A 27,424-nucleotide genomic window follows, 5' to 3' on the forward strand; every position below is an offset into this window, starting at 1 on the left:
GGGGGAAAAAAGCCAAAGAAAACACATCCAACAGTCGCCTTGTCAGATAATGTCACGGGGCTGTCCTTACCCAGCCCCTGGGCTGGACTTGGTGATGCTAATTACAGCTTGTCTCGCTCCTGAAAGGAAAAGTTTGAATCTGTTCACCCTGGGGTTCCCACAGCAGGTTTTTGGGACAGGACCGGCTCTGTATCTCCGTGGTTGGAAGCCCTTGTCCAGGGCTAGGGACCGGGCTGTCCTTTGCTTTCACCAAAGCCTTGGGTCTGTGAGCACCTGATATGGCTGAGGAAGGTCTTGGAAAAACTCCTCTCTGGCTCTCTGTGCTGTAGTGAACCCGCCTGCTGCAAAAGGCCCTTGCAAAGATGCTCTGGAGCTCAAGGGACGTTGCTGTAAAGGTCCAAAACACATGACAACCATCCTTTCCGGTGCTGGCCTTGTTTTTGGCTCTGTCCTGCCGAAGGATCCGCAGCTCAGCTCTCCCTTGGGTGCAGCGCTTCCCGCCCAGCAGAATTGGCTCGCTTTCGGGAAAATAAACAGGCCTTGTGAGCTGGAGCTGGGAGTCCTGGGCTGCTGCACAAGGGGAGAAGGTTGTAACCAAACAACCCTTTCATCACCTGCCTTTACCTGTGCTGCCGCTGCAGCTGCTCTGCTCTGCTGGAACTGGGCTGTTGTCTAATTTATAATATGCTACGTTTGGAAGACAGCTTTATGTTCTCGTTTCTAAATTCTTGTGTAGCTCCAAGAGGGGAAATAATCCCTAACCTTTCCATTTTCCATATGGCTGTGTTTCTGTTTGGAGCACCGCGTTACGGAAGCTTGTGGGATGCTGCTGGTGGGGCTGTGGAGTTCGTCGAGCCCATGACACACATCTGGGCAGATGTGTGGTCTCTTCTGAGCTCGAGGGATGCTTGGTGCTCTCCCAGCTCCAGGTCATGCAGTGCCCAGCTCGGCTGGATGTCCGCAGCTTGTCAGTGCTGGTCTAACCCCAAGCCTATTATAAGCCCACAGGACTGAGTCTTCCCCTTCCTCCTCCTGCTTCCTCCCCCTCCCTTGCTTTTCAACACCAGGTTTTGAATAAATCATCTAGGATGTGATCATACAGGAAACTCGCGATTTTTTTTTTTTTTTTTTTACAGCCAAGTTCAGAAGTGAATTCAGCTCTCCAGGGATTCAGTCCTGTGCTTTTTAATCATGAGGTTCCCCATCCTTTCTACTTTGTCACTTGTGACGTGATGTCTCCTTGGCCGTGTAAGCTTTTCCCTTGCTTCTCTCTGCCCACAGAAACAATAGCTGCTGGAAATGCTCTTCAAGAACCTGAAATGGCTTTGGATTGCCTGTGGAAAATGCAGATTTAATCTATGTTAGGTCTTTTTGTTGTTGTTTTGTTTACTGCTTCGTTATCCTTTTCCTTCAGTGACAAGCAATACCCTTGTTCTTGCAGAATTCATCGCTTGCGATGTGTTCCTCACTGGAAGTAACACGCTCAAAATCCTGCATTCCTTTGTGCATCTTTGCTTTATTTTCTTTTTCTTTGTGGGTGGGAGCTTAGGCAGTATAATGGGCAGATTAGCAACTGTATTTGTGGAGTAACCCATCTTTGTGCAGGTCTGGCTAGAAACCAATTAAGCTTGTCTTGATCTCTAAATGAGATTTTTGTCGAACAGCCTTACCCAACCGCCTTCTGCATCCATTAATAGCAGGGTGGGATGAAAATAGCTGAACGTGGAAAGATCGCGTGTTGGATAAACAAGAGAGGCGTTGGCTGCGGGGAGGTTCCCGGGATTCGTGCGAACTGCTGCCTCTTTGTGTGGTTGTTTTGTAGCTCCGGTTCTTGAAACCTGGGATTAGGAGCATTTGACTGCAAGTGTGCAATCTCCTGCGGTAGCGGGGCGTGGGGTCGGAGGAAAAGCTGCTGGATAAACAGGGAACATCCTGTGGACTTCATTACTGTGCTGGTCCCCATTCCTGTAATATCCCTGGGGCGAGAGCAGGGCGTGTTTGGGAGCTCCTCGTGACTCTCAGTTGTGGGTCCCCCGAAGTGCCTTGGCCTGGGTGTATCTGTCTGGTCTTGGGTTGCTTTTTAGCCTGGAAAAAAGCCTGTGGCTTTGCAAGGGCCCACATTGCATGGCCAGTCTGGGGACCCTGCCTGAGTGGTGTTTGCTGCTGCCGTGATGAAAACCAGTCCGGGAACGGCGCTTCAGTGCGGCCTTTTTGAAGAGAACCTACTAAGTAAAGATGCCTTTAATAAGCCGTGCCTTCAGGGAACCCTTCTATCTCTGTCCCAGACTGTTTCTGCGTCAAGATAAGGTTGCAGAGCAGCTGGATTTGTGCTCTGCTTTGGGAGGTGTAGGAGGGGGAAGGGTACTAGGATTCCTTTCAGGGTGCAAACATTTATGGTGATGACTTTTATTTGTAAAGTAAGTACAGACAAGCTGTGCACAGCCTGATACCTTCTTCCCTGCATGCCTGGCTTTGCTGTTATGGACAAATGGTGGTGAGAGTGATCTCCAGGGAAGGAGGAAAGGAAAACACCGGGTGAACTTGAAGGGTGTAGCTGCTGTAGCATGCAGGAGACCATCCTGCTGCCCTGCTTTGTCCTCTCCCAGGGGTGTACAAACCAGCTTCTCCCTGCATGCCCCACACTTTGCTATCTGTCTCCCCAGTCTATAAATTCCAGAAGCTCTTAGGTTATTTGTGGGAATGCTGCTTTTTTTCTTCTCCCAGTACCCAGTAAGAGATGTGGGTTTAAAGACAATCCATGTCATGCTGAGGCCCATGTGCCAGGTCAAGGAGGATGGTCATCTTGTGGACCTCAACGTCTTGGCATTGATTACCAAACCCAGTCCCTTCCTATGCTGGGTAAATTTGGGTCAGTTTGGAAATCCTGAATCCACAAAGACCTGGATCCAGGGGAGGCAAGTTGCCTTGCAGGGTCCCATGACAAATGCAAAAAGCCTTAGAAAAATCTAAAACTGGGATGACTGAAAGATGGTTTTGGTGCTTGGGCGGGGGCTGTGGTGAGAGGGGCTGGGACAGCACCTTGCTGCCTTCAGGGCTGGGGCTGTTTTGTTTGGGGTTTTTTTTTGGGATGCCCTTGACTGAAAAGCTGGGGAGTTTTAATGCCAGTGAGACAGGAAAATACCTGGTGACAGGGTGTCCCCCAGACTTCATCCTGCTGTCGTGGGGCTGAGCCGGTTGGGTGCAGTGATCTGATGTGGCATGGCAGCCGTGCCCCGTGGAGATACCATCTCCTGGGAGGAAAATGTAAAAATAACCATGTCTTTGGCTGCGTCTTTGAGTTGCGTGAGACGGCAGCAAAGGAGATGGGGGATGAAATTATATCAATGGAAATTAGGCAGGAAAAATGAGCCTCTCCCTGGGAGGCAGATCTTATGCAAAGAAAAGGTCCTGAAGACCATGAGGGAAATGTCCTCGCCCTGCTCCTGTACTGTGCAGGAGGCACACTGGAGCTGGGCTCTGGGGGTGGTTTGAGGGGGTCCCCTGTTGTCCCCTGTCATCCTCTTCCTCCCTGTGGACTGCAGGAGGTGCAGCACCACATGGGCTCCTGCACCTCATCCCGTGCCGTGGCTCCGCGGTCGAGACAGGTGATGCAAACCCTTGCGAGGCTGTGCCCTCCTGCCCAAGGCTTTGGGAACCTGTTGGACCCACTCTTCCGCCTCTTTGCCGTGTATTTTCCTTTTCAGTGCTTTCACGGAGCAGGTCCGTTCCTCCGCGGGGGGACCACTGAATCGTGGAGCCAGGAATAAACCCGTGGGAGGTGTGGTGGATGGCAGACAGGCGCTCCTGGCGTAAGCAGGCCCGGCTAATTTAATCTGCGGTGGACCCAATCTCCTTTGTTTTCCAGTTGAGCTAAATATACCCTTTGGGTTGTGGTTATGGAGGCTAAACTCCCTTTTTGATTATGCAAAACACAGTGACACGGGATGCAGCTGGCTGCCTCCAAATGGAGCCGGGAGGGGAGCGGGATGGGGCATCCCACGGCCAAAACTGGTGTTGCTCTCTCCTGCTTACCTGTATCTGGACCACAGCCAAGGTGTGGGATGCTCCATGGGCAGCTCCATGGAGGTCTCTAGCTCTGGGGACCTGTGTGATGCAGATTTTGGAAGCACTAGGTCTTCCAGCATAGCCATAAGGTTTCCATTGCCTGACAGGTTTTAAAGGTTAGTGGCAGTGCTGCAGGTACTTGGGCATAGCTAGTGACTTCAGCACAGAGAAAAGGGCCCTCTCCATCTTTGCAGAATTCCCAGATGCAGCAGTTCAGTATTTCTGGATGCAAGAGGAATAAAAAGCTGTTGGTCAGCTGGAGCAGAAACTGGAAGTAGTTTTAGTCTTGGAAGGCAAAAGGGGAAATTAAATGCCAGTGGTGAAATGTAATGTATTAATCCAAAGGTGCCACCTGGGAATTTATGTGCCTTGGGTTAAGATCAGGAAGTTGTGGCCATATGTGTGTTGTGGGATGCGTGTTTGCACCCCAGTCTGGCTGTGTGGTTGCTCTGCCAGAGCTGCTGCAGGAGTCTTTGGTTGTTTTATCTCCTGAAGTTTGTCTTGTGTGAGACAGCATCTCAGATTCTTCTGTGTTTGGCCCTACAAGAATCCTCAAAAGGCCAAAAAATCCCAACAACAGTTAAAAAGGGCTGCTGCATCTTCCCCAGGGTGCCAGCCTCAAGGCCAAGAGTTGCTTTGCCTTTTCAGCCTTCTCTTTTACAGGCTTCAGAGGAGCCAAGAAAGCAGTTCTTCAGGAGAGCTTTAGTGAAATGTGGCATCAGGGTCTCCAATATTGGCAAATCCTGAGTTAAATACCCAGTGTCAGCCGTGCAAGTGCCTTGTGCAGGTATTTGCTGGAGGCTGGAAAACCTCTATTCCCTGTTTGCTGGCCTGCTTATCTCTGAGCAGCTGGATTTAACCCTCTTATCCACCTCTGGCTGTGCTGGCGGTGTGGTGTGGAGTGGGCTGGCCCACTCCACTCTCCCACTCCTCTGTCACTGCATGCTGGGAAGAGCCTGTATGGCTGCAGCCACAGCTGGTGGTGGGGGCTTCTGGGGGAAATGGATGTGTTACCTCCCTGGGATGGTTGCTTCTGTTATTTAAAAATAAAAAAAACCCCAAACAACAGCAAATTCCTGGATTGGGATAATTAAGCTGATTGAAGTGTTTGAGTTAATGAGCTTCCCTTTAATTAAAAAGAAAAAAATATGTATCTCGTTGTGGTCTCTAAAATAATGAGCCACTGACTTGCTTTATCCCTGATTTGGCTTACAGGTGGAGAGGGAAGGAAAATTATCATAGAAGCATAGAATGTCCTGAGTTGGAAGGGACCCACAAGGATAATCAAGTCCAACTCCTGGCCCTGCACAGGACCATCCCCAAGAATCCCACCACGTGCCCGAGAATGTTGTCCAAATGCTCCTTGAACTCTGTCAGGCCATGACCACTTCCCTGGGGAGCCTTTTCCAGTGCCCAACCACCCTTGGGGTGAAGAAACCTTTTCCTAATACCCAACCTAAACCTCCCCTGACACCGTTTAATGCCGTTCCCTTGGGTCCTATCACTAGTCACCAGAGAGAAGAGATCAGTGCCTGCCCCAAATTTTAGATAAAAGTAGGGGAAATCAGGTTTACCCTTGAAAGATCAGCTCCTTGGCTTCTGTGGCAAATTCATTAGTTCAGAGAAGCAGAGAACTCTGGTCTCCAGGGGCAGGGCAGTTTGTGCTTTCCTGATGTCTCAGGAGCAGAGCAGCACTCCACCATAGGGCGAGTTTTCAGCTCAGAAACGTGAGATCTCACTTCCCTGCCCTCAATGGGCTGCTCTGAAAGCAGAGGTGTTCCCACAGGTATGATTGGAAGAAGATCCCCTGCTGAGGGTGAAAGCCACAGCAGGTGGTGGCATGTCCCCTGCCCCTCCATCCCTGCATCTGGGCAAAGCAGCAGGGTGGTCTCTCACCTGGGCTTGTGGGATGTTTGATGTTTTCCCAGCATCAGCTCCAGGTCATGGAGTGCCCAACTCAGCTGGATGTTCACAGCTTGCCAGTGCTGGCCTAACCCCAAGCCTATTAAAAGCCCACAGGACTGAGTCTTCCCTTTCCTCCTCCTGCTTCCTCCCCTGTCCTCACTTTTCAATACCAGCAGCTGAAGGAAGCATGCAGTGCTCAGGGATGCTCTTGGGCTGTGCCACAGCAAGACTGCAGCATTTTAGGACTGCAGTGGAGAGCAACAGTCCCCAGTGCTGCTGTGCCTGGCCTCAAAGATATTCATAATGAGGGTGATTTCTGAGACAGAGCAACCAGAAAGTGCTCGGACCCATCAGCCAGGGGTGTAGGGACCTGCACAAAGCACACATGCCAGTTCACTCTCCCTCTCATCTGTGCTGGGAAGGGCTGACAGAGCTTGCAGCCTTCCCAACTCTCAGTTCTGGGGATTGCAGTGTTATTTATTGTAACCCCAAGAGCTGTGAGTGGCAGCTGGCACCCTCTGTTTCCATCACCTGTGCCCCCCAGTGCCATGCACAGCTCATCTGCTGCAAGGGGACGTTTGCAAACACTGCAGTGGTGCGAGCCCGTTTATTTTTTAAATTCTCACCATGTGAAGGGACCATTTTCTTCCCACCAGCCGCAGAACAGCAGGGTGGAGGCAGATGGCCCATCCACAGCAGCAGTTCCTGCTCCACGAGCCAGGAGGATGCTGGAGCACCAGGAGGATGTTGGGGTGCCAGGAGCCATGCCCTTGGGGCTGGGAGGAGGCGAGGGACCACATCACACCGGAGATGTGAAACCCATTAGCATTTTATCCTGCAAAGCCAATGCACGTGGGAATGGCAACCCCTCGATGGCGAGTTAATTGAATAGATGTGACGAGACACGTTTATTTATCAAAATACTAATCAGTGCTTGGGGAAATGGGGTGTGTTTTGGGGAACGGGTGAGGCAGCGTGGCAGGGCGTAGGTGACTGGGATCGCTGGGGGACCACAAACACAGCTGCGTGTGCCCATGTGCCCTGATAGCTTGAACTCGTTGCTGCTGAGAGTCCCTGCCTCAGATTACTGCCAGAGATGCTGTACTCTTTATTAATCTGCTGCCATAATTGTAGTTTTAATGTTTCCAGCGGGGGAGTTCATGGGAGGCAGAGGCATTCCTAGAAGATGTCTGTGGGTACCATCCTGGAGGCATCCAACCGTGTGACTCAGCATCTTCGCTGATGGTGTTTTGAAGTGTGTCTCAAATTTGCACTGATTTTAAAAACTAGGAGATGATCTGAAGATAGGGAACCCGGGAACTGATCCCAGGAGGTGATTTGGAGCTGTGGAAAGCATTTTGAGCTGTGAGTAGCTGCGCCCACTCTTGCAAAAGGCAGTTTGGGAGCAGGGCTGCTGCTGACCCCGTGGTGGAAGGACAGTGCCTGACCCTGGTCTGACTGATGAGGGTGTGGGGAAGTGCTGCAAGTGCATAAAAGCTGGGGAAGTGCTTTGTGCTGGGGAATGGGAACGCTCCTCTCTCCTCTTCATCAAGAAACTATCAAATGGAGGTGTATATTGCTTTGTCAGGGGGATGGTGGTGGGCAATCAGCAACTCTTCAGTTCAGCAAACAGCCCATGCCTGGAAGCAAAAGACAGATGTGTGCAGTCCTGAACAGGGCACAGGTACATCTGGCATCTGTATATTTATTTATTTTTTGGCTGCAGTTAACCACTGGAACAAACACTTGCAGAAAATGGCCTTAGCCTTGGCTCACCATCCTGGATCCAGACCACAGGTAGCGCTGAAGGGAGTTTGAGCTTGATGAAAGCGTATTAAGCTATCATTAGCAAGAGAAGCAGATGAGATTAAGAAGATGCAACATTTGGGAGCCCCATTCTCCATGAGAAATCACTTTCAGAGCAGTCACTTCTAGTGTAGCTTCACAGGGCTGGAGGAGGACATACAGGAGAGATCTGCATGGATCTGTGCCACATCTCACCAGGCAGGCAGTCCCACCTCCCTGTCCCATGGTGAGCAAATGCTGGAGGGGTGGCTGGGGCAGTGATCAGGATGCTGTTGGATGCATCCCCTGTGTGTTCCATCCCACCCAGTGGCTGCAGCCCTGTGTAAGCCAACAAGCAGGTGTGGATGGAGCATCTGCAGATCTGAAATTGATGTCAAGCAGCATTTTTGCCTACTTGCAAAAATCATCCATTGTCTCTGCCTGCTGTGGGGCAGAGAGGTGGGGACCAGGTGAGATGTGACAGATCCTCACTGGCCTCTGTATCGTCCTGTGCCAGCCCCCTGAAGTCCTGTAAGATCTGTCTCTTCTGGAGTGTGGGACTGAAATGATAGCACTGCAACCTCTCACTGCTGAGGATAGTCCTCGTTTTGTCTTGTCCCGTTGATCTGAATGAAGTAATTTATAAGGACGTTTTCCATGAATCAATAAATCCATGCTTGCTGCTGTGCCTGGGAGGTTTAATTTGCTCTAGATACTTCACGGAGTGTCTCTGTCCTGAATTGCACTGTGAAGTTCTGCTCTTTAGGAGAGGATGGGGATATGGCTGGATCCTCTGGAAACATGCTGCCAGTGTCTGATGGTGCCTGATCTGTCTTAATTGTGCACCTCCTCGTGTGGGCTAAAGAGATCAAGGAGGGTGTAAGGGCAAGAGCTTCCCTGTGTGTGGAGTTTGAGGACTTGGTCTGTTGTGCCAAGTGGTTCCTGATGTTACAGATCTTAGTAAAACTGAAGCCAAAAAAAAAGGAGAGGAGTGAGCATCAGCCTTTGAAGGAGACCAGAGTGCAGGAATCTGGGTTACAGGTAGGTTTCCCTTTCACATCTTCATGCGATGCTTCTTCTGAAGAGGAATTGAAGAGTTCCAGTTGCTCCATGCCGCCTCCCCTTCCAAAAGCTGCTTTTGTAAGCCCCTTGAAAGCACTGCATGTTTGTTTACAAAGCCTGTCACTGGATCTGCCTGAAAAAAGAGGATTCAGAAACACATCTCTGCTACCCAGAGAGAAGTCAGGAGTCAAAGCTCCACTCCTGAGCTTGTTTCTCTTATTTTGTCTGAGCACTGTGGGCTGGTGAGGCTGGAACTGTGGTCATGGATGGGCTCATCCTGCTGCCAAGACCTGTGAGGGGACCTTGCTTTCTTCTGTGCACTGTGGGTTTGGGGTTGTTCCTGACACATTCTTGTGGCACAATGGGTGGTTTGGGGATCTCTGAGCTGGTGGGGCGTGGACTATGGCCAGCTGTTGCTGTGAGCACCTGGAACCCAGCTCTCCATCCCTGCCTGGCTGAGCTCCCAGAGACCCCTCCACTCCTCCTCCAGAGTGGCTGCGAGGCGATTTTGCATCTCTTGGAGGTCAAAGCTCACGCTGGAGAATCCCGAAACATTCCCAGAGCCAAAACACACCACGGCAAAGTGGGTGTGTGCCTGGTCTCTGCTTCTCATTTCCTTCGTTGCTGCGAGCGCAGCGGAGCTGCACATGGGGTTTCAGCGGGGTGTCCCCTCTTTTGTTCCTATATATTAGAAAAGTCTGTGCATGTGTTTATATTTAAAAACTATATGTATATATTTCAACATGGCTGTTTGTGAGCTATGCCCCTTGGGACTAGTCTGGTTGGGTGAAGGAGAGATGTTGCTCACAGCTGCCTACCTGTTGCACTGGCAGCTGTGTGATGGTCCTGCTGGTCCAGCCATTCTTGCACTTGGAAATAATAGGTGTTGGCAGGGAGTGGTCCCAAACCTGCTCAGACCCAGCTAGAAAGCCTCCCTTTGATGTGAACAGGCTTTGGAGTAAGTCTTGCTGTACTGGCAGAGAGACTCCTTTGCTGTTATTTGTATCACAGCCTGGCCAGGCCTTTCCATGTGTGCCCATCTTGCATTTTCCATACCCTTTTTCCTGCATGGTTGCTGGTGTGTTGGGATGAAACAGATGCAGCTTCTGGTGGCAGGGCTGGATGTGGGCTTGCTGCCCATCCTCTGGGACAGCAAATGCAAGGTCAGAGCATCGCTGTGCCAACGGCAAACTGGAGCAGCTGTATAAAGTTGTCATTTTAAATAATTGCCATAATGGTTTCTCCTCCCTTTCTTCCTCCCCATCCCCGTGTTCTTCCCCATCACCGTGTCCTTCCCCACCCACAACCTGGAGGCTGCCTGGATCTGCTCGGGATTTATGTTAAAAGGGAAATTGTTATGTACGTAATTAAACCGTCGTATTGCTGGATGGAAATGGGATTTGGTGCTTACCGCTGTGACTCCTTCTCATGCGTGAGGGTGAACTGATTGATTACTGAGGTTTGAGATTAAATATTCCCCTGAGCTCCACTGGCATTTAGTGTGGTGGGGGGAGGGCAGAGAGAAGGGGCGGAGGAAAATGATGGTTTTCCTCGAAGGCAAAGAGAGTACAGGAATGTCTCCTGAGCACATCCCCTTGTCTTGTCCTGCATGCCGTCTGCTGTAACAGAGGCTCCCGGTGCTGGTATCGTGAGTCACAATAAAGCAAGTGCCTTACTCTGCATCCACAGTGGTGGGTGAATTGCTGGTGGGCTTTGCCAGTTGCTCTCACTGCTATGTTGAGCAATCCCATTACATCCTGTCCGGTCCCTGTGGCTCAGCTGCATCCTCACCTGCCTACATCCCATTCCTGGCTCGGATCCCTCCAAGCCTGGCAGTGGGGTAGACCTGCTGCCCCTTCCCTTCTCCTTAGGAGCACCCCTTATTTATTTATTTTCCTTAATTTCTTTCAACCCCAAAACACCCTTCTTTTTTGGTTTCGATGGGAAGGGAGGAAAAACCCCAACGCACCGCTCCTCGAGCGTGTGGTGGGAGCCTCGCCGTGCCGGAGCAGGTCAGAGACACCCGCCTTCACCCGCTTCCCTTGAAGTCTAATTTTAGCTGAAGGCGACGGGATCCCTTCAGGGTACAGCAGAGGTTTCCTATCGGCTGCCTCAGACTTTTAAGAAACATGCAGCCAAACAAAAACAACACAGAAGCACTTAGGTTTATTTGGGTGAATTCTTTTAGAAAAGGGCGTGACTTCATTTTCGTGAGCAGCCCCGGCAAACAGTTGGCTTTGTTCTGCTGCAGTCGGGTATTTCAGGTCTTCCAAGATTTAATCAGAATAATTAGTTACTGTCTGTTTATACCTTCTGTTTTTGTTGCAGGATTTCCAAGGGCCGTATTTACCTTCCAGTGTGCTGCCTAAGTGTCGCTTAATCATTAAAGCATCTGATTTCCTCCAAGTTATCTGTCATGCTGCTTATGTAAGTAAATAAATAAATAAATAAAAAGGCAGGGAGGGTGGGGCTGGTGTTGGTGGATTCTGCTTGGGGGGAAGGTTGTAAGGATTTTTCCTGATTGTCACGGGTTTAATTGTGAGTTGCCTTTGGTTCCCAGCCCGTCACGTGGTGATCAGAGGACTGTATGTTTGGACTGGCACTGGACAACCCAGCCAGTTTAATGAGGTTGCTTTCAGCCAAGCTTTGGTGTATACCCCAGTAAACTGGCAAGAGCTGTGTTACTCCCTGTCATTCCAGGAGGAGGGGGGAAAAAATGGCCTTACAGAAATAAAGGGCTTTTGCTTTCACTCATACGGTTATGGCTTTAACTCCTTAACCCGGTGGTATCCATTATAAAAATCACAGCTCTATGTGGAAATAAGTTACCACTGTAAGTTGACCACGATTGGAAAATGGGTGTTTTTTCAGCCTGTATTTGCATGTTTGGTTTGGGAAGGGGGACTGGTGATGCACACTCTTCCCATCTCTAACACAGATGGGAGAGGAGAAAGACACAGAAAATCACTGCAGAGGAGGATGGGATGGCTGGGAAACCTCGCTGGGCTCTGCTCTCCTTCCCTGGGAGAAACTCGTGAGAGGGAGGGGGCCAGCATGAGGACAAGGTGGGACCAGTGGGATCTGCAGGGCTTTGGTGTCTTCAGTAGACCCGGGGAAATGCACTTGCATGAAGGCTGAGGTTGAAGTCCGTCTTCTCTCAGCTTTTTTTTGGGAGAGTAAAGATGAGCCACAGTCATGGGTCATGTGTTGGACTCTGCTGGGCATGTTTCCCACATCCTGTCCGCCTCACCCAGCTCCAGAGCAACATTTTGGAGAGATGCTGACAAATCCTCTGTCCCCTCTGGGACTGACGTGGCAGCTGTCACAGCCAGCACTGGGTTGCTGGTGGCCCTCGCACTTTCTGCTTCGGTGTGCGTGGAGGTGGGAAAAGTCCGATTTGATGGAAATATTCTTAAGAAAGCCTGTCAACCTGATTTTTATCTTGATGTTTACCCAGCTGGAAAGCTGGTGGAGGTTCAGACAACACCTCCTGAAGCACTGGGAATGTGTGATGTGCAGCACAGCCACTGTTCCTGCCCGGCACGGTCCCTCCAGCCACAGTGAGGGATGCTGGAGGGAGTGGCAGGTCTCTAATCCCCATCCTACTGGTGTGTGCCTGCCTGCTTCACTCAGCCTTTTGCAGGTCTGTTTGGTTTGGGCAGAGTGAGAGGTGGGGAGGAGGAGCAGAGCTGCTGGGAGTTGAGGAGGGTGAAAGCACAAAGGGAAAGGGAGGTGGGCAGAGTTGTGGAGACGGATGCTGGGAGGAAAAGGAGATGACGTGGCTCATTTGCCTGGTGCCTTAGAAGTTGCTCAGTTAAATTAAGTGTTCACTAGGGAGCCTCATTTGGCTTTTAAATAACTTTGGAGCGTGTGAATGCTCTGTGCTGCTTTCTGTGGCGGGAGCCACCTCCTGTCCCCATCTCTCTTTGAAGAATGTCCCCCAGTTAAAAGTCCGCTTTGGGTCATGGGAGGGGCAGCTTGGTGGCCATATGCTTTCAAAAAGCCCTTCCAGTTCTCCCCAAGCTCCTCATCACTCCAGACCATCCATCTCTTGACTTTTGCCAGTCTGGCTGCTGGGAGCTCTGGCAGTTGGGAGTGACCACGAGTCCCCTCTCCCACAGAGGCCATGGTGTTCCAGGAGCTTTGGTGCTCATCACACAGCACCAGCTGGTTTGGGATGAGCTGGTTGGTCTTCCATCCACCTCTATATGAGCATCTCACTTAAGGCAAAGCTGAAGCCCCTTTGGCAGGGCTGTGTATTTCTTCTTTTCTGTCAGCCACCTGAAACACTTCTCCAAGAGACTGCAGAATGATACACCCCCCCCCCCCCCCCCCGAAATACCTTATTTCCCTGGTTGTCCTTTGGCGCAGGACTGGATGTTATTTGTGCGCTTAGGCATCCTGCTACCTGGTAAAGGAAGTTCATTGTGCTTAGTTTGATTTAATTTCTGTAGAAAATGAAAGTATTTCAAGCTGTTTCCTTTTCTTGGGCTCCAGAATAATCATAGAATCTTGGAATCAACCAGGTTGGAAAAGACCTCAGAGATCATCAAGTCCAACCCTTGATCCATCACCACCATGGTTCCCAGATGGAACCATGCCACCATGGCACTGATGGCACATCCAGTCTCATCTTAAAAACCTCCAGGGACGGTGAATCCACCACCTCCCTGGGCAACCCATTCCAATGCCTGATTACTCTCTCTGGAAAAAATTTCTTCTTAATATCCAACCTAAACCTCCCCTGGCACAGTTTAAGACTGTGCCCTCTTGTCCTACTGCTGTTTGCCTGGGAGAAGAAACCGATGCCCACGTGGCTACAACCTCCTTTCAGGTAGTTGTAGAGAGTGAGGAGGTCTCACCTGAGCCTCCTGTTCTTCAGGCTAAACAACCCCATCTCCCTCAGCCTCTCCTCATAGGACTTGTGCTTGAATCCCTTCACCAGCCTCATTGCTCTTCTCTAGACAATGCACCTTTGTGATGGAGGATGCCAAAGGCAGACGTACATCCTAAAGATGGGAATACAAAGGATGTTTGCTTTCCAAAAAACTCCATCTCTGTCAAGGATGGGGACTATTCCCCACATGGTAGGCCCCCTGGGGAGACCAGCTGTGTCCCCCCATGCAAGCAGATCGTGGCCACCAGATGCCACTGAGGTAACCCCAGACATGGGGCTGCTTCCTTGCTCTTGTCCTCCACCATGTGCCCACCAGCCTCTTCCAGACATGGTGGGGGAAGGTTTGGGAAGAGCACACCCCATTTTCCTCATAAAACTCCAAACAAGAGGCTTGGCCTGGTTTAGATTTTAAAAATAACTTGCACATTTGGAAGCTGAAGTTTCAGAAGGGCTCCGAATGGGATAATGGCTTTGATCGTGGCAGTCCAAAGATCAAGGGAGGGCTTTTTAGGTTTGCTGCATCAGCTGGAAAATATATTGTAGCGTCTAGACTTTATCATCCTTGAGCAAGGCTTTTTTTTTTCTACTCTACAAAAGGTCTAATCCAAAGCCCATGTACAGTTGATAGGAGGGCTTCTTTGGAGAGGAGCCTGCTCTGGGTTTTGATTGTGTCCAGAAGCGTGTTGAAAGAGGTGGAGATCAGCTCTGGGCTTTGAAGGACTCTGAGACTCTGCTCTGCAGACACTGCTGTTTCTGACAAGCTGTTGGCATGCAGAGAAGTTGTGTCAGCAGAGGGGTGAGGAGGCTGAGGATGGAGACCTGCTGTGTGCCAGCTCCCCAGTCCCCAAATCAGTTCTTGCAGCTGAGTGCTGCTGAGACCTCACTGCTCATCCTTTGGCTGCTGTGGTTATGGCCAGCTGCTCAGACCAGAATCTCCCACAACTGTCTCAGTTTTGGCTGTATAATAACCATAAATGTCCACATTTGTTGATGTCTGGACAAAACTTCAGCATTTTTTGCTGAAGTATAGAAAATGTATGGTTTTCTCTCTTTACCTTTCCACATTTATGTGGGTTTAAAAAATATTTTTTAATTATTTTATTGTATTATTTTATTGTATTATTTGTTATTTGTCATCGTTCCAGTGTATTAGAGGCAGAGGAGGAATTTCTTTAGGTGCTTGGAATAAACTCAAAAGCCTGTCATGAAGGTGAGGACATCTGACTATATGTATTCATAGAATCGTAGAATCAGTAGAGTTGGAAAAGGCCTCCAAGATCATAGAGTCCAACCTTTGACCAGTCAATCACCATCTTGTCAATTAAACCATAGCCCTAAGTGCCACACCCTGTGGTTTCCTGAACACTTCCAGGGATGGTGACTCCACAGCTTCCCTGGGCAACCCGTTCCAGTGCTTGACAACCCTTTCAGTGAAGGAATTCTTTCTGGTGTCCAACCTGAACCTTCCCTTGTGTAGCTTGAGACCACTTCCTCTTGTCCTGGCTACAACCTCCTTTCTGGTAGTAGTAAAGAGGAGTAAGGTCCCCCCTGAACTTCCCCTTCTCCAGGCTGAACACCCCCAGCTCCCTCAGCCACCCCTCACAGGACACTCTCTAGACCCTTCCCCTGCTCCACTGCCCTTCTCTGGACATGCTCCAACACCTCAGTGTCTTTCTTATTGTGAGGGGCCTAGAACTGAACACAGTAGTCGAGGTGTGGCCTCACCAGTGACAAGCACAGGGGGACTGACTTTTCCCGAAAGCCCACGCAGCAATGGAGCTGTAGAAGGAGAAAGCAGAGGCAGTTTTATTTTGGAACACTGTTGTTTCTTCTGCACAAGGGTCTTGGTTGTGTTCTGGTACGTGTGTCTTTGTCAAAGTCATCACCAGCCATCTCTTTGGCGGGCACTGCCACGCACCATTGACGCCGCGCTCAGTGCCCGAGGCTTTGGTGGGGTTGCAGCCTAGTTATGAAAGCTTCATCTGGAAGCTTTGGGAAACATTTGGAAATGTTTTGGAAAACATTTGGATCGAGGATGCTGTAGCTCTGAGCTTGGTTGTTTCCCTTTGCTTTGTCCTTGAGTGAGAAAACTGCTGTTGGGTTTGTGTTTTTCTTTCCATCAATTATTCTTTTAGACATACTTATTTCCAAGGATAAATCAGAGCAAATGCCAGTGTGAAAACAGTCTGTGGTGTAAAATAGTACTAAAATTGTGCTGGAAGGGATCTGGAGAGGTTACCTTGTCCCCAGGGCAGGGTCAGTTGAATCCATGCATTGGCCTGGAAGGCAATTGTCTGTGCTGGGAGTTGTTTTGTCATAAATTATCTCGGGAGCAGAGGCAAAAATCTACAAAATAATGCTGTCAGTATGTGTGTGTGAGCCTTCCCCAGTTTATTCAAATCATTTGCTAAATAAGTGTTGAAAATTAATGCTGGGTTTGTTCCCAGAGCTGTTCAAAGTAGTATTCCAGAGTAACCTTTTCTGTTTTGGCATTTGCCAAAATACTGCAAATTTCATGGGCAAGATGTGGTTTTGTCTGTTTTGCCCCATTTCTGAGACAACCAGACCCCAGAAGCCCCACTGGGAAAAAGAGCAGTTTTTTCTTCATTGCTTTGTGAATTAGTTGTGACTTTTCAGTTTTCCAGGTGGTCGCCAGCCCTGTGGAAATCCACAGCAATTGCTCCCCTTGACATCTGCAGGTTTAGATAAAGTTGTGAGATCCTGGGCAAGGATCACTAGAAGTCCTCATCTGCTTTGAGACTGAGTGCCAAGTGATGACTTTCAGTTAATTTCTCCTGCATCTTCTTCTGTCCCAGCTTTGTGTCTTGAGCAATGGATCAAAAAAAACTAGTCCTAGTGTAATCTCACCATCTGCAGAGCTCCATGTTTTTTTTTCTTGCTTATAGCTCTCCATTTCAGTGATGAAAGGTGTTGATAGAGGTTTACCTGTAGCCAGCTGGATGCGGGCTTGCCCTCCAGCCGGTGTCGCGTTGGTATTAGAATACACACAGCCCAGATGGTGACTGTTTTTCCTTCATCTGGTCGTTCTCCTAACCAGTTTATAGTAGGTGATAGTGGAATTCATCCATCTTTGGCCGTGTGGAAGTCTTGGCAACATCCCCCATCAGCCCATCTGTACATTTAAAGTGAAGATGACTGGCATTAGCGTTATTGTTTGGCCAAACGTACGTGGAGATATCACGGCTTAGATTTGTTACAGATGGGTTTCTGGATTTAGTTTAAGGCATTCTGCCAGGCAATTTTTTATCTGTGTAAAAGTGATTGGCATCCCTATAAATAAAGCTGCTGTGGGGTTATAAATCTAAATATACTTATTCATTAAATTATTTTTACATTTCCAGTGGGTTGTCATCCTGGCTTATCATAAGCAAACATGCTCTTTGCCTGTGTATTATTCACGGCTCCAGAAATGCGGCTTCTGACACCTTGAAATATTTTTTCACTTGGAAATATATGTGTGTGAGCTGTCCATGAGTTCTCTGTGCTGTGGTGGGATGAAGGACCTCCTCCCTTGGACCTCCTCGCAGGCATCACTGGGAATGACCCAGTCCTGGCAGAAACTGTTGAAGTGGTAGTGGCTGTAAATATGAGAAAGTGAATTTTTCTTTTTTGGCTCACAAGTGAGTATGACTTTGCTGGGCAGCCTGGTAAATGCTATTTGTATGGCTCCTTCAGTGCTGGGAAGGGCTTCTCCATAATCATCTCCATCCATGTCCTTGGGCAGGGCGTTGTGCAAAGTTTCTTCTTTCCGTGCAGCAGACTGGGCTGCATTGGGAATGGGGATCCTTACACCTCATTTAACCATCCCTGCTGTCATTTTTCCTACAGGAGTGAGGAAAAAAAGTCCCCCAGACCAGCTCCAGGTGCAGCTGTAAGCTGGGAAGGGAGAGCCTGGCCAGCTGCCCGCACAGCCAGGCAGTGATACAGTCACTGGTAAATCTGGCTTAGTCTTTGAACAGGCTTATGAGAACACTGCAACCTCTGGTTTCTTTGGGTTTTTTTCCCTTCTCCTTTCAAAGAATTTGAATATTCATTCAGTAAACGATGAACCAAAGAGCACATGTGCCTGAGTGGCAGAATATCAGCCGCCTCACTTTCCTCAGTAATAGCATGTATCATTGAAAGTTAACCCATTATTTTAGTTTAGTTTCCTAATGAAAGGAATCTTTAAAGTCAGTCTGTCCATCTGGTCCTCCTCCCCTACTACTGACAATCCATCAGGCCCATTGGCTGGTTTTGTCCTTTCTTTCAGATTGGTTTTCATCTCAAATACATGGAGCTGCTTCAAGTTTTGTCAAAACAGGCATCACGTTAGAAGGGTGTTGCGGAGGTTTTTTATTAAGGGATGCAATGAAACCTCAGTCCATACTAGAGACCAGAGAATACACATAAATGTTATGAACATCCAAGCCAATAAAGAGTGCTTTAGTTGGATTTACCATGTTATGAGACACCAGAGAGCCCACACTGTGGGTCTCTGCATAGACACGTAGGTGTTGCCGGGGGGATGTTCGCCTGTGTGAATTCTCTGATGTCTAATAAAAGTCAGTTCATCCTGCAGCCTTAATATAAAAGTGCCTTATGTTGCTTATATTCACAGGGGGAAATCTTTTTTTCTTCCTTTTGGTATTCCTACTGCTGCTTACCCCACCAAGAGTAGTTTCTGTAGCAGGCTCAGTGAAGTCTTTTAGGGTCATCAGAGGCTGGTGTCAACATTTGGGTGTCTTAAACCTTTGCTGGAGCTGGTTGCCAGTCTGTGTGGCATTTGGCATTGTGGAGGCAGGGGAGGCCAAACTGCTGGGATTCAGCATCCTGAAGGTGGGAGCTGGTTAATGCTGTTGGAAACCTCCCCATGCTCCATTGCAGGAAAGCATAGTGTGGCAGATGAGCAGCAGAGGGACAGGAGAACCTGTCAAGCCTGAGTGGTGGGTCCCTGCACCTGGGTTATTTCTGGTGCACACCTGCATGGTGGAGGTATATTGGAGGTACCAGGGGTGATGTATGGCCTGGACAGACCAACTGTATTTGACAAACTCAAGGTGAAATGAATCACCTTGTCTGGTGCAGGTTAGAACAGAGATTACCTTGGCTGTGGCGTGAGCCTTGCTGTGTGGCTGGTGTCAGCAGAGATGTGGTGGCCTCCAGGAATGACATTCCCATGGTCCCCGTGTCCTGCTGCAGACCCTGATGCAGTAATGGACCCCCTTAATCCCCACACCAGCAACAGCTCCTGGTTGGCATGTGTTACTGAGGCTCTGGAAGTGCTGGCATGGGTGCTCAGAGCATCTGTAAGGTAGTCTGGAGGTTATGGTGTGACCAGCTGGGCTTGGTGCTGCTGGTAGATGGGTCCTATGTGGGTGTGAGATCATTTCATCACCTTGTGTCTTGGGGGGAAGGGAGAGACACTGAAAGACGAGCCACCGACTTCCCTGCAGGGGTATGATGGGGTGCAAACAGGACTTGACATTCAGTGTGTTCTTGGTGAGCTGCCAAATGTTTGCATATCAGCCTGGCTTTCACTGGTAGGTGTCAATACTTCTTTCCACGCTGGGTTTCCACCAGAGCTTGAATTCTTTGCAGTGTTGGGGGTTTTCCCTCTTTGTTTCTTTTTTTTCTTTGGTTCCCTAGTAAGAACACGGCTGAAGCACTGGGAGCCCAAACTAAACCTGCCCATTACACATGACCCGATTAGACGCCATGGTAATAAGCATTTGAATCCAAAGCTAGATTAGGCAGGGAGCAGTCTGAGGCTGGATTTGCATAGCACACATTCCTCTTCCATAGGACGTGTTGGTAAATCTACTGAAAGTGAATTTAGAAAGCGCTGGCAGGCATCAAGTGCTCCTGTTGATGCATGGCTTGCTCTCCTCACTAGGCACTCAGCTGGGAAAAAAATGACTGTGATTGCCTGGAAGATGCTTTTTCTCCTCTCTGCCTGCTCTCACAACTCATGTTGCAGTCGATAAGGATGGGTAGCTCATGCCAGCTCTAAAAATCTGCATTAATGGGGGTTTGAAAGTTTTTGCCTGGAGAGGCAATTATTTCAGGGTATTTTCTCTTCTTGTGACAACTCTGGCAGTGGTGGAGTGAACCTGGAATTTTCAGGTACCTAAATCCAATTTGTAGCTTTTTCAAGCTTTCTCTGCAATGTTACAAGGTCTTATGCTGGAAAATGCTGCAAAGATGTGTTGTCCAAAAGCCATTTAATTTCCTTCCCCTGTGGACAGCATAAGACTGTGGGTGATCTCAGGGTCAGTCTCTCTCTGAGTTATTTCATTACCATGTGTTTAGGGCACCCAAACTGCAGTGTTAATCTGGGGCAATGGGATACAGAGGTCAGACTCAGGGGAAAATGTTTTCCAAGGTTTAGGGCAGTGGCTAGGCAGCAACCCTGCAGGCTCTCTGTTGTAGGGAGGGGTTTGAGATGGAGGTTCTGAATGCTGGAGATTCTGGATGCTGAAGGTTCTGGATCTTCTTGTATCATCCATCTCAGGATATGAGATGGATGTGTTTGTGGGAAGAGCTAAGCAGAAAACAGCCTCACCCAGCCTGTCTAGAGGTGAACTCTGGCTTGTGACAAAGTGTAGAGCAATAGTACCTTTGGATGTCTCAGCAGAGCTGCTCTGATGTTGTTGCAGTCCCTGAGCCAGTGGCTTGGCTTTGTTTTTTTGTTGTCAGGGCTCTGCTTTAGCTACTTCGGGAGCCCAATGAACGTGGCTCGCCCCGCTTGAAGCCTTTGCTTGTGTCCCTTGTTAGCATGGGCATGAGGAAGCACGAATTGAGGAACAGGGATCATGGCACTGGGTTTCAAGCTTGGTTAGACCTGCTGGGCCCCACTTCGTTATCAGTGGTGTTGTCTGGGCTGTGTTGTACGATCTCAGCATCTGATGAACGGAAAGCTGCAGCCCTGAGTGGCCTCTATCAGCCAACTCAGTTGCCACCTTTGCTGATAGAGGTGTTTCAGCTTCAAAGCTGCTGAAGGAATGGGAGTGTATTTCTGGGTGTTGAGGATGGACTTTCTCACTGGAGAACTGGTGGAGCTGTGTCAGTCAGATACATCACCCTGAAGCCAGGAAAGGAGGTGAGCTTTGAAGGAATGTCACAAAGCACTGATCACCAGTGGTGCCTGAAGTCTTTCCCAGGTGGCAGATATGAAGAGCTCTGTGAGATGCCACCACCCCCAGGACTCAGGAAACTCAAAGAGGTTCTTCATCACTTTGGATTGTGAGTAAACTGGATTGGTGTCGATAGGGAGAAGTATTTTCACTTTGCTGTCTGGAGTGGTGAACTCCAACCCCGAGCAAGAGGCGACCTGCAAGGAGTTGTGAGCTTGTGTCGTGGTTTTGGTCCAGCTGGCAGCTCAGCCCTACACAGGCTCTTTGTCACTCTCCCCTGGTGGGATGGGGGAGAGAATCAGAAGACTCAAATTGAGAAAACCCATGAGTTGAGATAAAGACAGTTTAACAGGGAAAGCAAAAGCTTCACGTACAAGCAAAGAAAAACAAGGAATTCATTCACCACTTCCCATGGGCAGGCAGGTGTTCAGCCATCCCCAGGAAAGTAGGGCTCCATCACGTGTAATGGTGAATTGGGAAGACAAATTCCATCACTCCAAACGTGCCCTCCAGCTTTAAATGCTGAGCATGACCCCAGATGGTCTGGAATATCCCTTTGGTCAGGTGGGGTCAGCTGTTCCGGCTGTGTCCCCTCCCAACTCCTTGTGCATCCCCAGCCTCCTGGCTGGTGGGTGGGCTGAGAAGCAGAAAAGGCCTTGGCTGTGTCAGTGCTGCTCAGCAAGGACTAAAACATCTCTGAATTAGTGACACAAATCTAAAACACAGCCCCATACCAGATACAATGAAGAAAATTAACTCTACTCCAGCCAAAACCAGCAGAGCTTGGGAAGGGATGGAATTGCTTTGAGGGCTCTGGAAGGTGGGCAAAGTGGTGGTGTTGAGCCATGGAGCACCTCTGCAGAGAGCAGTGGGTACACAGAGGGTGCTGGTGGGTTAGAGAGCGTGGTGCTGCACCCCAGCAGGAGGGGGTGACATTGTGGCTCTCTGAGCCCATGTCATGCCCGTGGTGGCCTCTGGGAAGGTACATCTGTGCTCGTGGATGCATCTGAAGTGTGGTTAGTCCCAGGTATATAAACATCCAGTCTGCCCTCCTGCTGCAGATGAGATTCAGTTTAAAAAATCAAACACAGTTATCTTCTCTCAGGGTGTCTGAGCCTCTCAGGATCCCCTTGGGTCACTTTTTCAAAGCAGTTCTTTGCAATTGCAAAGCTTCTTTTTTTTTAATGAAAAGGGAGATGATTGTATAAATATCTGCAGGGATGGGAAGCTTGTATTGCAAAATGGGTGCAGTGTGAAAACCTGCAAGATGAGAAATCCACTCTGTATATAGCCCTGGCAGGGAGGTGGCCACTGTTGCTGTGATATTGCCCCTTTGAGGGGGTTTCCTCACTGAAACATTTGCTCCAGTGGGGTGGAGAGGCTTATTTTATAAACAGCATATAGAGATGGAGGTTAGCAAGTTGTCTGAAGCACTGGGGGATGCTACGTATGCCCTATTTAGAGTTCACACTGTCTGGGGAAAACCAGATTTGGTTAAATCAATGCACAAAGGAAAAAGTGACAATCCTGTGCATGTACTCAGTGTGTTTAAATTTGGTTTGTATTGATGCTGCTGATGCTGATACTTTCCCGGATTAAGCATTAAAATAGCCTCTATTGATTTTTAAATGCATCCCCTTGGGATCTCCACTGGATTGACATTCCCCTCCGGTTGCTCCAGCTGGGAAAGAGGGACTTTCTTTTGGTCCACCCCTGGCAGTGATGTGTCAGGTAACTTCAGTGTGAGCCCTTCCTTGCTCCCTGCCCTCTATAGGAGGCCGGATAATTAGGCAGTTAAAACCATGTGCCTCTATTAAGACAGGTCTCTGAATTGCAGGTGGTGGATTTGAGCAGCTGTCCTGGAAACTCGTGGCACAGGATGGTGCAGCAGAGCTTGTGGTCAGAGCAGGGCTTGTGCCATCAGCTACATTGTGTTGTATCCACATTAAAAAAAACATAATCAAGCCTTCCAATTAATCTCACTTGCTGTGCACGCCTGCTTTTCTTTATTATGTTTAAATGCAAACAGTCTTTCAGTGAAATGTGATAAAAGTTGCTGGTTTTTTCCCAGGCTGGGTGGGAGCATAATGTTGGAGCTGTTGGGATCGTGTTGTGCTTGATGTGAACTCACATTGTTTTTCTGTGTTTATCTGTTGAAGCAGGGGGAGGTATCAGTGTCATACTGGAAGGAAAGCGGCCAGTGGGCCTTTTCTGCCATTAGACATATTTATCAAAGAATTCTCAACCCCAGGTTTGTACTTTAGGGGGAAAAAAAAATCACTCTGGATTAACATCGGGATTTAAAACCTTTAAAAGGAAATCAGCATTGCAGATGGGTAGGCAATCTGAGGGATCTGACAAGTGTGTTTTGTTTGCTTTGGGCACCTTCCGGACTACAAGTTTAATGATGTCTTGAAGTTTAATGGTATCTTGAAGTTTAATGATATTTACCCATCAGGGGTCCCTGCTGGGAAGGACTCCTGTTTACAGCAGCCTCCACCCAGTTTCCATCTTGAAAGAGAAAGAAACCAGCTTGCCACTCACCACAAAATACATGAACACCTGTGGTTTCGGTAGCCTCACCTTAAGCATGGGTAGTGCTAAAAATCTCCAAACACAACCCCAAACGAGCCTTACAGGACTCAGCCAGTAGCTCCTTGTAGCCTTGTGGTGGTGGTGGCCCCATGGCAGATGTTGCTGTGCTGATGGACTGGAAGCATTTGCTGCTGAGCAACTTGGAAACTCCAGTTTGTGAAGCCAAATTAAGAGGCTTCAAGGGAGGAAGAGCCTGCCTGCCTTCCCCCCTCAGTTTTATACTCAGAGAGCCCGTCTCACCCTGGGAATTACTGCTGAAATGGGGAGCAGTGAAATGGAAAGCTCAGTAGTGAGGCTTTGCATACGATAAATCATAGTCACAGCCCAAATATTCATTGGAGGAGCAGGGCTGGAGGCTGGGGGAATGAAAAAAAGGAGGAATTAAAATAAAGGAAGGTTGACTGAACTATTGTTCTCCAGGAAAAGGCTAATTGGCAAACAAATCTCCTCCTCCAGTGGGAATACAACTCCTCTCTCCTCGCTTGCCAGGCTGGTGAGTTTATATTAATAGCATTTGCATCGTTAAAAGAACTTGTGATATCAGGGCTGGGCTTCACAGCTGGTATTATCACCTTCTGGAGGTGTGTTGTGCTTTGAATGAGTGTTTTCCCTCAGTTGGGGCCAAAACCAGCGATGGAAATGGAGTGGGGCTGGATGGTGCTTGTGTTTGCATTGGGTGATAGGAATGGAGCCCGGGTGGAAGAGGATGCTCATCCCTGAATGCTCAGCAGGGCTGTAGGAGCCCTCTGAGCTGCCCAGGGGGTATCCCTCCCTCTTTTCTAGTGTTGTCCTTGAGGGCTGCCTGGACAAGGCTTGGCATCACTCAGCCCAGACATCCCCCAAAGGATCCCTGAGAGAGCAGGTTCAAATGGCAAAGGAGAAATTCTGTGAGGCTCTTCTCTGCAAGGCATCAGGCTTTCAGGAGAGTCCCGGGTCGGTGCTAATCCATTCCCACGTGTAACCTCGGCTCTGAAAGGGCCTTCTCTGCCCCTTTGAGCCCCTCCACAATGCGGCCCTGACAGCTGCCGCCCCAAAACAAGAGGGGGTGGGGGCAGCACTGGGAGGAACAGCCCCTCCCACTGCGTTTCCTTTCTGTTAGGTTTTTCTCTTCTGCCTTTTGAAGCCAGGCAGGGGCAAGGGGAGGGCAGGGGACTGCCCCAGCATCCTTCCTGGAGAGCCCCCTGCCTTCCTGGGAAGTCTCTTGGTCTTCGACAAGTGTTGGGCCTGGGTTACAGGATGCAAATTATTCAGTATCTTAAAGGGAGCAATATGTGACTTGAAAACTCTTCCTCCCACTGCCCACCCACCCTGTTTTTTTGGTTTGCTTCTGAAAAAAAAAAAAGGACCACAAATCCGCCCAGCTGCTGGAAAAACAGGCATATGTGTGTCTGTAGAACTGGGTCATTCAGGACCCTAGTGAGTATTAAGAAATATGTATATTTTTATATAGGTTCCCAAACTGGGTCTTGTCTGTGGTTCCATGCTTGTTGCCCTTGTTCCTGAAATAAATGGCATTAGCCTGAGCTGATCTGCTGGAGCTCCTGTAAGAAGCAATCTGGAGTGGTTTGGAGGATCCAGTGCCGGTGCTCAGCTCATCCCTGATCAAATTTACCCTTTTAGTGGAGAACTCATGACGTCTTTTGGTGTTACTGCATCACTCATGGTCTATATGACTGGGAAGCTTCCAGCAAGGTTTGATTTTTAATCCTCAAAAGCCAAACAACGTTTTTCTCCAGCAGCATGTTCCCTGGATATGTGCACTGAGCTGTGCACCACAGGCGGTACTGGGCTGTGTGGGGATCCCTGGGCCAGCTCCTGATGTGGGAGGATAGATGCTGCAAGCCCTCAGCACCTTCTCTTTGCATCCAACCTTATTTCCATGCCGTGGGACAGACGTGGTCCTGCAGCACACCATCAACCATCCCCTGCTCCAGATTTTTTTTGCTGGCTTGCCAAAGCGAGCGGCGCTGCTCCGAGGATTGATTTCACTTGGAGAGCGTTAAGACAGATCCCGTCTCACCCTGCTGTGCGCCACACTCTTACCCCTTAAAACTGGATTACAGAGGCAACAGCCTGTGTGCTTCCCTTGGCAGGGAGCTCACTCGTGTGCTGGAGAGGTGACTGGCAAGCTGGGCGGGGATACTCTCGCAGCACCAGGGAGGTTGTTGCTCTTTTCCCTGAATAGCATCATCAACACCTCCAAGGTGGGAGCCTCGTGCAGACATACAAAAAAAAAAAGTCTCTACCAACACTTTTGCTGCTTTTCATAAGTGTAAGTTTTAAGTGGAAAAAGGAGGGCTTTCCTTGTGTGTTACAAATTCGTGAAACTATGTTTTTTCCTGCCCTGGTGAACACATCAGTGTTTGCTGGCTCTGTGAATAAACTGGTCTGATTTTTCTTCCTGCGCTCTGAATGTCACCATCGAGCTCCCGAAGCTCGTCTGCCCTTGAGCAGAGCAAAATGTTTTCTTGCCAGACAGCAGGCCCAGATGTCTGCTTCAGGATGTGACAAATGCCACAATAAAAGGAAAGAATAGAAAAAAGGAGGTGACACATTTTAGGTGAGCGTTGGGTTTTTGGCAGATGGGGCTTTCTGGAAGCAAGCTGAGAGCCTGTGGCCACAGCCAGCTCCGGTTGGCGTCAGGGGCGGTGTGCTGGTGGCTTTTGGCTTCCAGGGAACCTAAGCAAAGTTTGGAGATGCAGAACTCTCTTTGTTGGTTTTGGAGAGTATAGCTTCTGGGAAAAGGAAGGAGGACCTGGGGTAATGCAGGATTTGGTGGATGTATTTATAAATCCATGGAACCCAAATCTTTGAGATTCGCTTACGCTGAGAATTACGGCTCTTGTGATGTAGTAGTGATGACTCAGGATCCTCCTGGCAGCTGCATCACAGGAGGGGTCCTGTCCCCATCCCCTTTTATAGTTGCTGTGTTGAGAGTAGGAGGATGGAGAAAAGGCAATCATCAAATAGTTTAAAGCCTTTTAACCAAGTGTTTTGGGGTTTTTGCCCCCCTCTGTCGATATGCACAGATTTCCACCAAACATAAGCACTCCCCTCCTGTACAGTCTGTGTCCGAAAACAGCTTTACACTGGAGAAAGGGGGTTTTGGAAATCAGCATGGGAGTTTCTGGCCAAAAATTTATCCTGGTTTCTTTAAACGGGAACAGCTGTGTTGGGATGTCAGCACAATGCTCAGCATGGGGTCCCACTGGAGGTGCTGGTGATGGGCTCAAGTCCTTTGAGCTTCTGTGTTGGAGGGAAGGTGGCTCCTGCTTAGGGGAAAGCAATCCTATTTCTGAGCATTTCATCCATGCAAGGGCTCAATGTCAAACCTTTTACTTTTAAAATTGAATAATGCTTAGACCCTCCTCATTAAAAAGTGTTCCTTTACACCAGATTTGGTGCCAACATGAAACGGGGCAGCACTTCTCTCTCTTGAGAGGGATGAGCCCAAATGTTGCTGCCTCATCAGATGGGCAGAGCACCACACACACACGTCTGAGGGCTCACAGTCAGGACCAAATCCAAGAAGAGGTCAGATTACTGAGCAGAGCCAAGGAGGGTGCTGGCTGTCTATGGTCTATAAGGTGAAACACCAAAATGTGCCTGGGAAAGGCTTTGATCCTTCTCAGGGGATGCCACAAATGCACAGCCGGTCTAAAAAGTGCTGTGGGAGCATCCAGTTGTTATTGCAGTGGAGGTCTGGACACGACTAACAGTGGGAGGAAAATCACCTAGAATTGTTTTATTTAAAAAACTTATTTAGTGGTTTTGACGTGCCCTGGGCCAGGTGTTATATTCACGGGGAGAACCACTGATGGAGGATGCAGCATTGCTCAGTGGTGGGATGTGACAAGCACGGGCTACAATGTATGGGATGCCAAATTGCTGCCTTCTGCATGCTGTAAAAAGGGGTCCAGGTGACCTGGCACTAGCACTTGTTGGGGGTGACAGTGTCTTCCAGAAGTGCTTGCTGAGG

General features: G+C 49.1%; 1 protein-coding gene across 1 annotated transcript in view; it reads left to right on the forward strand.

Moving 5' to 3' along the window:
* Positions 1-27,424, forward strand: part of DAAM1 (dishevelled associated activator of morphogenesis 1) — a 95,241-nt gene that overhangs the window by 8,330 nt on the left and 59,487 nt on the right. Inside the window, exon 2 of the mRNA XM_027638003.1 lies at positions 11,146-11,244. The gene's annotated coding sequence lies outside the window, so the exon portion shown is untranslated. The remainder of the gene's footprint in view (positions 1-11,145; positions 11,245-27,424) is intronic.

Source organism: Corapipo altera, unplaced genomic scaffold, assembly GCF_003945725.1.
Source record: "Corapipo altera isolate COAL_440 unplaced genomic scaffold, ASM394572v1 23, whole genome shotgun sequence".
Classification (NCBI taxonomy): Eukaryota; Metazoa; Chordata; class Aves; order Passeriformes; family Pipridae; genus Corapipo; species Corapipo altera.